General features: G+C 40.0%; 1 long non-coding RNA gene across 1 annotated transcript in view; it reads left to right on the forward strand.

The window, feature by feature from the left end:
• The window catches only part of LOC123755565 (uncharacterized), a 35,162-nt gene extending 25,964 nt beyond the window's left edge, over positions 1-9,198 (forward strand). The window contains exon 3 of the long non-coding RNA XR_011229177.1: positions 8,101-9,198. This is a non-coding gene — a long non-coding RNA (uncharacterized lncRNA). The remainder of the gene's footprint in view (positions 1-8,100) is intronic.
• Positions 9,199-13,267: the final 4,069 nt, after the last annotated feature.

Consider the following 13,267-nt stretch of genomic DNA (forward strand, 5'->3'; position numbering starts at 1 on the left):
ATACACTCTGGCTTCCTGTCCCCTGACAGTAAATTATAATTGCGTTTTTTTTCAGACTGGTCGATACCTCGAAGGCTTTACTTCTTGCAGGGTCGGTGCTCGATCCCCAATGGTCCAAGGGGTTGGTCACCACAACTTCACTCCGTCCTCATATTCCTTCCAAGCACTAAATAAACATATTTTTTCACTCTTTATTCTGATAATTACTTTCATATAACTTCGTCTTTATTAATGTGTTGCATAGCTCTGTACATATCTAGTCAAGTGTTAAATATAAATCAAATCACTTAAAAATTATACTAACTGAAAGGGGATTTGCATATTTAATATTGTTGGTCTTAGTGTTTGACAAAAAATCGAATATATTTAGTGTATATTATAATAATGAGCAAGATAACTCAATGAAAAATTAACAAGCCTAGAATTTATACCGAATAATTATCTTATCAAATTATATTCAAATACAAATAATTACCATCAGAACAAAAATTCCCCCTAACCCAGTGGTGGTAAGTTGTCGAAAGCAATTTAAAATTCATTTGAATTAGCAGTAACACCTTGTATAATGAGTAATAGAATGATGCTCATTCATAGCTCAGAATGAATACATTCTGTACAGCTATACATGGCTGTATAGAAAGATACAGCTCAGTTGAAAACTTGCAATGTTCTATAATAGTCAACCTTAAAATCGAAAACCTTTTTCCCCTAGATTATTTGGAAATTCCATTTGAGCGAAGTGACCCGAATGTTTGTTATAATAATTAATAATTCATTGTATCGGGGGGACAGGAAGTCAGGTTATATATACAGTACATGTTAGGCTTGTACCCCAGGTACAATTTAAGATTCCCTAGGCCTAACTATTCTCAAAATAAGTAATTAACAAAAGAAGGCAACAAGCCGGGGAGACTATTTAGCACCATAACTATTCTCAAAAGTATAATATATAATAATAAACAAATATATAGTGTAAAAATAATTTTTTTTTATTACACAATAACGAACAAAATTTTGGCAACCCGTCCTCGGCTGAAGTCCATTACATCCAGCGGTCGACCCCTCAGATGCATTCATAAATTTTAACAATGCTGTTCATTCAAAACAGGAATTTTCTCATATATAAATTAATATTATAGTATATTAGCCTAGTGTGCATATATAGGCATAGATTAGGTTAGGTGTTTAGGTTCTGTTGGCGATTATTTGTATTTGTAGTACGTGGGTGAAGCATTTACAGCATTGTGGTTCGAACAAAAGTCGTCAGTGAAGCACTTATTCCGGAAGTGTTCGAACGAAATCAGTCGAGTCGTGTGTAAACTGTTTTTTCATTCATTTTTTCATTCAACAGGGGGTTTGGCGGGTGCATAGAATCACTTTTGGGTCTTTGTTTGGAGGACGGGCTGAAATTTTGGACTGTGGCTTTGGGTTCGGCTTCAAATTGAACCAGCCAGCCGAAGAACGGGTTGGTAGACTGAACGAACATTTGCGCGCGAGAGCTCGCTGTGTGCAGTTGTTATTAAGAGAGAATTGTCAACTGCTGCTGTGTACAACGTGCCGTGCAAGACCCTCCCTGGCCTAGAATTAAGGCGAGTGTGATAATATATTCCAGCATGCTTATTGACGAGGTAGCGGCTACCTTTTATTCTTAACACTATAATCTGAAGTTGATGTTAATAATCGGCTTTTTTTTATAGACGTTGTATGTTTGCTATTTATTCATCTTTCCAACTTGTTTTATTCAAGTTGTAAATAAAGAGAGTTAGATAATGTTTCAACGGTAAGTCAGACCAATGAATTATCTTATTGACGGTGGTATTGTAGGAGTTACGTAAGATAACATAACTTTTTTTTCCCCCTTGTAGTAAACCTTTCCATGATATCTAATGTCCAACCATCTAGGTTCAAACGCAAATTACCCAACATGACTACAACAAACTGTTTCACTCCCAACATTCCACCTACTGCCAAACCATAACACTTAAAAAACATAAATTTTATAGTATATTTGTACTCCACCTAATCCGTTCAAGTTCAAGTATGTTTATTGAGACAAGAAAGAAACACATCTTAGGGACAGAGTAGCTTAGGCTATTTCTAGCCCCAAACCTAATCCGTCCCTCGCCTAATCCATCCATCTCAACCCCTTCCCCTCATTTAATTCCCACTCTCGCCAGCAACAAACGGCCCACTACAATCTAACCCCAAACCATCCATTTGCGACAGACTATTGAAGATCTTGCGAAGTAGGATCAAGTATAACATTTGGGGTTTACGGCTCATCCTCGGTGATTTGGAAAATTGGTTTACTGAGTATTATATAAAATATATATATTAATAGTATTTTCCCTTGTAAATTGATGTAAATATATTTATTGTATAATATTGAATAAAGAAAATAATTCCATCCGTCAACCAATCCCAACCCACCCCCCACCAACTTTCAATCCCCCCTTCCCCCTCCAACCAAGGTGGATAAACACACCTCCACCCTGACCAAACATATACCCACATTCTCCCCAGCCACCCACCTCTCCACCCCTTCCCCCTCTCATCCACCCAGTACAGCTCCTCTCCCCATCCCCCCTCCTCTCATCCACCTACTACACCTCCACTCCCTTACCCTCCCCCCCTCTCATCCACCCACACTCGCCACTTTAAACCCAATTTACATATTACGGAAATAAAAGCCGGTGGTCCTTTCGTTCTTGCCTCGTATACAAGGCACAGCCCTGCGCCGTGGGCCATTACATCTTTCTGTATTATCCCTCCCCCTAACCAGGAATAAAAATCGCCCAATACTCTGACTTGAGCTGAGTACAGTGCCTTAAGCCACGCTCCCTTACCCAATGTGCAGTGATGGTTCCCTACCCCCCCCCCCCCCCCCACTGATGGGCTCACCATAGCCCGTGCTATTTGGAACTTTTTTGTTCCAAGTAGCAAATCTTGAACAACAAATGCTGGCGCCGCCTGAAGTAATGGTGGTTGTTGTGATACGCAATACTGCTCTTGTTATACAATAAATCCTCCTGGTTAGTTAGTATGCTTTGTGACTATGTGGACGATCGTCCATATTGATGTAATGGACATTTAGAATGTAGAATTTAAAAACAAAATTCACGTGGGTTGCTACCCCACGCGAGTTAAATTGCTTACATGATAGCAATTTAACCCAATTAAAGTGTCTTTGGTATAATTGATATATAATGGGAATGGTTCATAATTATATAATCGATATCACCGTCTTCCTCCAACCTCCCCCCACCCCACCTCACCCCATCCCAGCCATTTGAGTGGGATGGGGATCCCGAAAACTCTCTAGAGCAGTTTAGGTAAAGTAGGCTTGGAGAGCTATATAAACTTTCGCCAAAAATTCAATCTTCAAGCAACATAGCAACTCGTATTGACATAGTTATATAAGTGAAATAACCTTTAATGCCAGCATAAATACAGACATTCAAATTCGTACAGCTACTGATGCGGACTTCACTTAATTGTAATTACATGTAATTCAAAAATTATTCATTTTAGTAATGTATTATGAAAATGAATCATATCGTACTAGTGACGTGTTGAAGAAATAAAGCAAGGTATAGGAGTATTTGGCATACGGTAGCGTATGTTGTATATTGGTACAGAAACTTACGGAAAGGATAAGACGTTCAGTTGATTAAGGCAGCGTCTGGGATGCTCTTGGACGCAAGTTCGAATCCTCGTCACGGCCCTTGTGGATTTGTTCTTTACGGTGAAGTGTAGATAGAGTTCAGGCACTCAGTCCCAGGTCACATTACTCTGCCATCCCTGGTTTCCTAAATTCCTCTCCTATTTGAATTATCTAGTAATATTGTCACTTTTACTGTAGTAGTTATTGAAAACCATTTATGAAACTAGATTACTTTATAGTCATTAAATGAAAATATATCCTTATTTCAATGGCTCATTAAACTGTCATTTGATGTAATATTCAAAATATTGTTGGGAAGGCTGAAAGTGCTTTGTTGTCCAAAGAAAAATAGGCTAATAACTTTTTCCTTCTAACACTCCTCGCTTTTTATTAAATATTTTACTTTTTTACTACTTAAATTAAATTTATTTACTTCATTTTTAGTAAGGAAGGGCGGATATGGAAAGCGCGCCTTTAGCCCTTCCCATAATCTTTGGGAAGGGCAATGACGCTTGCAGAGCCATTGTAGCTAATTTGCTACATTTGGCAACAACTAAAGGGGGGGGGGAGTGGGCCAGCCCCATGGATCGGTCTCGTAGTGTCGTCATTTTTTTTTTTATCTCCAATAGCAGTTAGTTTAGCTCATTTATCATGCACCCCATCTGATTATTTTTCCCAGTCAGAGAAATGGCTGAACAATCCAAGTAGCGGTGTTCACGGCTTCAGATCAATTGAACTGTCAAGTCAAGGTGGTGGAGAGGTGTTCTGAGACTATTTGTGCGACATTGCCATGGTTCACATTTTTTAAATTCAAAGAAAATAATGACCAAAGCGTAGTAGGCTACGCTTTTGTAATTATTTTGTTAATTATTTAACTATACTGTAGTTAAATGTTTGGGAGATGCTTAACAAGCAACAGCATTCCTGATAAACCTCTATTGACTGTGAATAAGCACACTTGACTACAAACCACAGTGATTAGAACATAAATGAAGGTAAAGGACAGACCCAATACGCGTGGAAATGTATTTATTCAAAATTTTCGGACGAAGCTTATATCTTCTATTAAGGTTCTGTAAATAATGTTCTGGGGCCGGATTCATGAAAGCACTTACGCAAGCACTTACGAACGTGTACATCTTTCCTCAATCTTTGACGGCTTTGGTTACATTTATTAAACAGTTTACAAGCATGAAAACTTGCCAATCAACTGTTGTTATTGTTATAAACAGCCTCCTGGTGCTTCCGAGCTCATTAACTGTTTAATAATTGTAAACAAAGCCGCCAAAGATTGAGGAAAGATGTACAGTTCGTAAGTGCTTGCGTAAGTGCTTTCATGAATCTGGCCCCTGGTCAAAACTATGAGTGTTTTTGTCTGGCAGAGCTCTTCGACACGTGGCATCCATCATTCGTCGTCATGATTATGCTCAGCAGGGACTCGCCAGAGATACCGAACCTTCAGATGAATGTTAAATTGTCCTGTATTCTGGGAACTGGGGACCCGGGCATAGTGGGACCCTTGTCCTCACCCCAGTGCTGAAAGCTCTCTCCACTGATGCTGAAGATGCATTGTTAGGAGCCCTGGTTAACTGTGCTAGATGTTCTCATGCTCCAGAAATCCAAGGGATTGATTGCTCTCCTGGTGCACATGACAGGGTGAGGTAGGGTGTGATCTCGTAATCAGCATAGGTTGGTTAGCATCAGGATTGTGGGGAAATTCCTAGCAGGCATTGTGTTGTTATTTTTATAGATTTTTTAGTTTATTTATATTGAATATATTGATATTTATTATTACTTCAAATAGTGGACTGTGTTTTAAAATTTAACCTGCCAGATCTTACCTGAACACAAGTGGGGATTTGTTAAATGTACATAGTTTGTACCACAATTGGTGGGTATAAATAAGCTATACACATTTACTGTTTGAATAGGCTACAGTATATGTTAATACTATAAATTATTATATTGTATACATGTGTTAGTATAAAGTTAACTGGGTTCTCGGCTGTGAGTGTTAATATGGCCTGTTTTGGCAGTGGGAGAGAGAGCTGATCCCTAAACATCAGCTTTGGGTTAGCCACACGTGGATCTTCTGGTCATGTAAATGGCGTCTGTTGGGGTTATCTTGAGATGATTTCGGGGCTTTAGTGTCCCCGCGGCCCGGTCCTCGACCAGGCCTCCACCCCCAGGAAGCAGCCCGTGACAGCTGACTAACACCTAGGTACCTATTTACTGCTAGATAACAGGGGCATAAGGTGAAAGAAACACTGCCCATTGTTTCTCTCCGGCGCCCGGGATCGAACCCGGGACCACAGGATCACAAGTCTAGCGTGCTGTCCGCTCGGCCGACCTCTACAAAGGGAGGGAGGGTTAGTCAAAGCATGTATAAACATCTGTGGTGCTTGCAGGTGGCAAACTCTCAGTAACTTACCTCCCTTGAACCACACCTGCGAAATGACTACAGAGTACTAACTGCATCCGCGCATATGTTATAGTACAAGGAAGCGTTATTTATCGCAAACCTGGCTTACCCTGGTTTGGGGCTTCGCAGGCTGCTTAACCATATCAACAATACTACATAATGAATAAGAGCTCAATAATCATTTGTACACTGTATGGATATAATTAGCACTTCCCGTTGTTAGTGTAAGGGTCGCTGTGGCAATTTCTCGGTTGGTCGACTTATAATTTGAGTCTTTGACGAGGTTGTGCGTGTCGCGAAATTCTCCACAAGAAGCCCTCTCGTGTGTTTACAATCTGGTACACTGGCTCGCCTCAGGAGAGGCGTCTCTCTAGGATTGGTTCCAATATTGTCTTTATATTGACAATAGGAGGAAACCTTTAGGTTTACGGTATATTTTATGTAGTTAAAGCATAAAAAAACAGTTTTTGTTATTGAGTTGAATTACTAAACTTTTTTTTTTTTTTTTTTGGAGATATATACAAGAGTTGTTACATTCTTGTACAGCCACTAGTACGCGTAGCGTTTCGGGCAAGTCCTTAATCCTATGGTCCCTGGAATACGATCCCCTGCCGCGAAGAATCGTTTTTTCATCCAAGTACACATTTTACTGTTGCGTTAAACAGAGGCTACAGTTAAGGAATTGCGCCAAGTAAATCCTCCCCGGCCAGGATACGAACCCATGACATAGCGCTCGCAGAACGCCAGGCGAGTGTCTTACCACTACACCACGGAGACTGTCGGTGACTGTTGCTTCACAGGATACGTTATGTATAAATATATTGTGATGACAGATACCAAATCTCCCATTCTCTTTAAACTTTTGTTGACTAACTAATATAAATTAACTACATCTTATGATGGTTACAATGTTAGTATATAGTACAGTATTAGTATGTGTCTGATTTTCGACAAGGATTGTCTGTAAATTTTCGCATCTCCTTTTGCATGGAGAACTAATATTTACTGGAGCAACCAGTGGTTACGTATCTGCAGGGAGCTGTGCAGTAAACTGTTGTCAAGTCAGGTTTTTCAGTTTGATCCGTACTTCCGGTGTGGATGAAGTATATCAGAGGAGTAAAATAATATACTTGCCACGTTCTGCATCTCCAGTAAAGGTATACCTTATTCTGACTTTTACCCAGTTATTCATTCCTCCATCCTTGCCCGTTGGCAGGGTTGATGGTAACAAACTGCATACTCTTAAGCATAGTGTCCCCCTCCCCACCCCCCATGGCTTTCCCCATACCACCGTAATCGGCGATGGGAAACGGCTCTGGCCAGGTTACGTATTGGCCATACACCCTTAACTCACGGTCACTTAATGGAGTGCCCCCCTTCTCCTTATTATCCAAATTGCATTGTCCTTCTTATGGTCGTGCATATCCTTGTTGAATGTCCTGACTTCCAGGACGAGCGTGTCTTGCTTTCCGACCGTCCCTCACGGTCACTTGTCCCTCGATGGAATTCTTGGTGATTCAGATACTTTTGATATCGTTCGCCTTATGCGTTTCTGTTCTCGTAGTGGCATCCTTGGTGATATTTAGCGCCCTCTGATTATTCCACACATTTGATGGGGCTACATAGCCTTCCCGGTTTGGTGCCTTCTTTTGATAATTACTTACTTAAATATGAGTGTTGCCAAATTTTGATTATAAATTGTAAAAATGTATAAAGCAGCTAGTAGATGCTTAAAGTTACTTGAATCTCTTAAAAGTTAATTTAGCAAAGTACGGTTAAAAGTTTAAGTACCAACTAATGTTGAAATTGAAAGTACTAGGCTTGAATTCAAGTACTTGTATGTAACTGCATCCTTCTAAAACTTGTGGAGGGGAATTTGGCGGAGCCTTGACTCGTAAACATGCTACTTTGGGTTCCTGTATTGCGCTATCTTGTGTAATATCTGCTGAGTGTCCTAGTTAGGTTCGGTCTTGTATCATCAATCCTTACTTCTTATAGTTAATTTCTTTTCCAGGAAGCTGCACAACTGTGACCATTGAAGTTACTCTGGTACTTCTTCACTCGTAAAATGCCACAGTACAGGCATTATCATACCAACATGAGCAGAGTTACCAGGATCGGCGGAGATGATAGTCTTGGCTTCATAGTGTTTGTACCTGTCGTTGTTGTCATGTTCCTGTTAGCCGTTTGCTGCCGGGTATGCAGGGGGCAGACAGCGAGAGGAGAACACATTTCTCCAGAAATACCCACAGTACCACCAGTGGAGGACAGCGTATTTACCTTGGGAAATGGAGAACACTCTCCCGAAAGTGTCAGCCTACAGCAAAGACGAAGTTCGTTACCTGGCTGGGTTGGTCAGAGAAATTTCTTATCTGAACAAGGCAGCGTATCAATCCCGTCATGCTCGATAGATGTCGAGGCACAGAAAAGTTTCACAGAATCTCAAGCATGCTCTAGCTCCACGCCTGTCGAGGCTACGCCCCATGAAGGCCCACGGTCTAGCTCCACGCCTGATGAGGCTACACCCCATGCAGGCCCACGCTCTAGCTCCACGCCTGTCGAGGCTACGCCCCATGAAGGCCCACGCTCTAGCTCCACGCCTGTCGAGGCTACGCTCCATGCAGGCCCATGCTCTAGCTCCATTAAAGATACACCCAAAGCGCACCAGAGTGCTAACATTGGTGAAACTACAAAAGTCCATCAAAGCTCCGTCACAGACGAGCCAGGCTTCGTAGCCCATCATCAACCCTCCGTGGATGGCGAGGTGTCGGACCCAGCACAAACAAGGGTCTCCTGCTCGGCAAAGTCTGCAACAAGCACTAGCAACAAAACCAGTCAGGCATGCCACCCGTCCGGTTCCACTGCGACTACAAAGTGTCGCAGATACGACTCCCCACTGGCCAGACTCGTGACCTTTCAGAACTTCTCTTACAAGCCCTTGAAAAATTAAGTGATCTGCATGTACAGTTGATACCATTGTGATTTCAAAACGTGTAGGAATACTTTTGTTATAGTATGGAAAATGTGTGTGTATTTATATATATCTATAATATCGTAACTATTTCTTTGTTAATATGCCTTTAAAATAAATGCTGTAGATAATGCGCACAAATGTAGTGTTAAGTCATGCCTTCATAGGATTGTCATGTTACTTTGCTTCTCTGTCGTTCAACCCGTCCTCGACTCAAGTCCATTCCATCCAGTGGTCGACCCCACAGACGCATTCATAAATTTGTACATGCTGTTCATCCAAAACGGGAATTTTCTCAAATATAAATTAATATTGTAATATATTAGCATATTGTTCATATATAGGCATAGGTTAAGTTAGGTGTTTAGGTTATGTGGGCGATTATTTGTGTATGTAGTACGTAGGTGAAGCATTTACAACGTTGTGGTTCGAACAAAATTCGTCACTGAAGCACCTGTTCCGGAAGTGTTCGAACAAAATCAGTTGTGAGTCGTGTGTAAACCGTTTTTAATTCATAAACCAACCCGTCCTCGACTCAAGTCCATTACATCCAGCGGTCGACCCCACAGACGCATTCATAAATTTTAATGTGCTGTTCATTCAAAACGGGAATTTTCTCAAGTATAAATTAATATTATAATATATTAGCATATTGTGCATATATAGGCATAGGTTAGGTTAGGTGTTTAGGTTCTGTTGGCGATTATTTGTATTTGTAGTACGTGGGTGAAGCATTTACAGCGTTGTGATTCGAACAAAATTCGTCAGTGAAACACTTGTTCCGGATATGTTCGAACGTCAGCAGTTGTGAGTCGTGTGTAAACCGCTTTTCATTCATAAACAGGGGGTTTGGCGGGTGCATGGAATCACTTTTGGATCTTTGTTTGGAGGACGGGCTGCATAAACATAGGCTTTAGCAGGTGCATGGAATCACTTTTGGGTCTTTGTTTGTAGGACGGGCTGCTTCACTTTCCCCAAATCCGAACGAGTCTCTAATGAACCAATAATGCAGCCCGTCCTCCAAACAAAGCCCCAAAAGTGATTCCATGCACCCGCTAATCCCCATGTTTATGAATGAAAAGCGGTTTACACATGACTCAACTGATGACGTCCGAACACTTCCGGAACAAGTGCTTCGCTCACGTCCTCTGTTCGAACCATAATTCTATAAATGCTTCACCCACGTACTTCAAATACAAATAATTACCAACAGAACCTAAACACCAAACCTACGCCAAACTATACATTCAATTTTTATGTATAAGAATATTAATTTATATATGAGAACAAACCAATTTTTAATACACAGTATGTTAAAATTGATGAATGCGTCTGGCGAGGACGGCCGCTGTTTTAAACAGCCTAGTGTGAGAACGGGTTGTGTTGGTCACTGATTGACACCTCAAACTCGCATAATGTTAACCAATGGGTTGAGTTTTAGGGTGAGTGTCAACCAATCAGCGGCTGGGTTTAGTTGGCTGCTGGTTATATAAGGAACGATGAGACAAAAAGCACTTCAGCATATTTTACCTCACTTTTGGTATCCAGTTCCAGCTTCGTCTTTTGAAGGTTAGTTGAAAGTGGAGGATCCCCTCCCTTTACCCTTGTTGCGTCCCCCCTTCCTTTCCCCTAGTTCCCCGTACTAGAACTAGTGAAGTGTGTGGGTAAAACTACCCTTATTTCAGATTTTCCTTGACGAATTGAAGGTTGGGTTAAGTGCGCATAATGCTGCTGCGTGTGGCACTATAACAGACCCAAACTGGCCTGTGACGCTTACCCCACTTGTATCATGCGAGAGGCTAGCCCTTAACGTCTGTCCTTCAACCTTAAAAATTCGGTTAAATATATATTACAAATTCCTGTAAGTGTACTAACGGAAAGTAGTATTTAAAACAGTAAAACTACAAATTCAAAACTAAATTTAAAACATGCTTAAATAACATGACTACTTAAATTCAGCAGGCTAGAGATGTAATTCTAGTAATGGGTAATTAGTGAAATTTTCTAAAACTCATGAACCAGGATGTTAATCTTTAGGATGTTCATCCATGATGTTGGTCTGTTTTTATTTTTTATACCATCAACGCTAATTATATAACTTGTTGTATATATTAATCGTAAAATTACCTTGAAGTGAAGCATTTCAGTCGATTTGTATCATTCATGATTACTCAGTGAAAGTTCTCTAATACAACAAGTTTTTTTTCTTATTATTATTTTCTACCACAGACGTGGCAACACAGTTACAATGCTAACCAGCATATATACATTTTCTTCTGTCCTCGAACGGAATAATTCGTCCTGACCATTGCATTTAAACGATAGTTACCTTGACTTAACTATATATAAATAAATAAATAACTACCGGTTCATAGTGGTGCAAGTGTCAGCTCCCGGGGCTCTACACAAGACAGTCGGAAGCTTGACAAACGCGCCTTAAGTAAAATTCAGATGCTAGTCTCTGCTAATCAACGCTAATTATAAAGTCTTGCCGTAATATTACTCGTAAAATTGCCTTAAAAGTAGATTATCATTTCAGACGATTTTTATCATTCTTGACTTCAATATATGTGAAAAATATATCGATTAATAATTACCAAAGCAATCAGATTCAGATTCAGATTCAGATTCAGATGTTTATTCAGGTAAGGTATATACATACAAGTGATGTTACAGTAATGGTGCAATGGTGTAATGGTGCCACTACAGTAATCAGTTTATTATACAGTTCATGCATCTTGAGAATGGTCAGTAATTAGACCTTGTGGGACTGAACACAGTGCTCCAAATTTAGCATAAAATTATTTACTGGTAAGGAGGAAATTGATTACCATCTACTGGACTTGGAGACAAAAGTTAACTAAATAATAATAATTCCAATTATTAAGATTTATAGTTAAAATCAAAATATTTATTCAGGTAAAAGTACACACACAGATGGTTTCACCAATGGTATATGTAGCTACGACCTATGGCTCCTTATTTTAGAGTTTTGGATGATTTTAAGGCTTAATTAAGATTGTAGTGAAGTCGTCAGCGAAGATGATGGCTGTTGACGGATGGATACTCATGACTAAAACTAGTTTACTCTTTACTGAAAATAGTTAAAATTATAATATTTATTTATATACAAGAAGGTACATTGGGTTTGTGAGAATACATAGCATAGTATTTACAATCTTGTAAAGCCACTAGTACGCGCAGCGTTTCGGGCAGACAAAAGTCTCCATTCTTTCTCAATGTCTCAACCCATGATTTAAACCACTATTCTACACTGCATCTAGTTAAAGGGTTAGCACTTAGGAGAAATCTTGGTGCTTCTCAGTAAATTGTAATAAGCACGCTATAAATTATTATATATAATAATGGTTTGTTCGCCAAACATTATTTACAATAGTGTACGCTTTGACAACTTTAAAGAGAATGAATTGTAGGAACGTTCACAGAAAACGACATGACGTTGGAATGTTCACGGGGAAAACTGCTACAAATAGGATGGATATAACGTCCACACGCAGTCACTCAATGCTTGAGGTCCAGTACAACCCAAAAGCATTCGTATGGGGTCCACCACCACCCGTTGGATGGGTATGGGTCCTCACTGCCACTCACTGGATGCGTTTAAATATCATAGGCACTGTAGGTCAATGTGGGTGATATATAAAAGAGGCTAGATGGGGCCTCTACAGGCGTCAGATGGTATTTTAGTCATATATTGGAGAGTGGGTTTGACCCCCCTCCCCCCCCCCCTACCCCACCCCAACTTTGACCAAAACGTCTAAGATTGTCTTCCCCTCTCGCTTACTAAGGGAAGTAAGACATGTATATATAAGACATGTATATGTTTATGTATAAGTTATACATAAATACATACAAATCAGTCTAAACTCAAAATATTTACGATTTGCCAATTTGTTACTAACTAGACTCTCAATTTCACAAAATTTTGTAAACCTTGCACTTAAAATTTTGTCGTTTCATAAGTTGATAACTTTAATTATCAATTAATAATTTATTTTCTCTCTTAAATATTTGCACGTTAATATTAGTTACTATAGTCTTTGTGATAAAATATTACAGCATTGTTAATGGACTACGAAGCTTTAATTATATCTGCGTCTCCAGGTTTTGCTTGTCTGTTCCTATAGTTTATATTGTGGTGTGGTAGTGGGCCCCACAACCGTCCTGTGGGAGCTAGTGGGCCCCAACA

Source organism: Procambarus clarkii, chromosome 20, assembly GCF_040958095.1.
Source record: "Procambarus clarkii isolate CNS0578487 chromosome 20, FALCON_Pclarkii_2.0, whole genome shotgun sequence".
Taxonomy (NCBI): domain Eukaryota; kingdom Metazoa; phylum Arthropoda; class Malacostraca; order Decapoda; family Cambaridae; genus Procambarus; species Procambarus clarkii.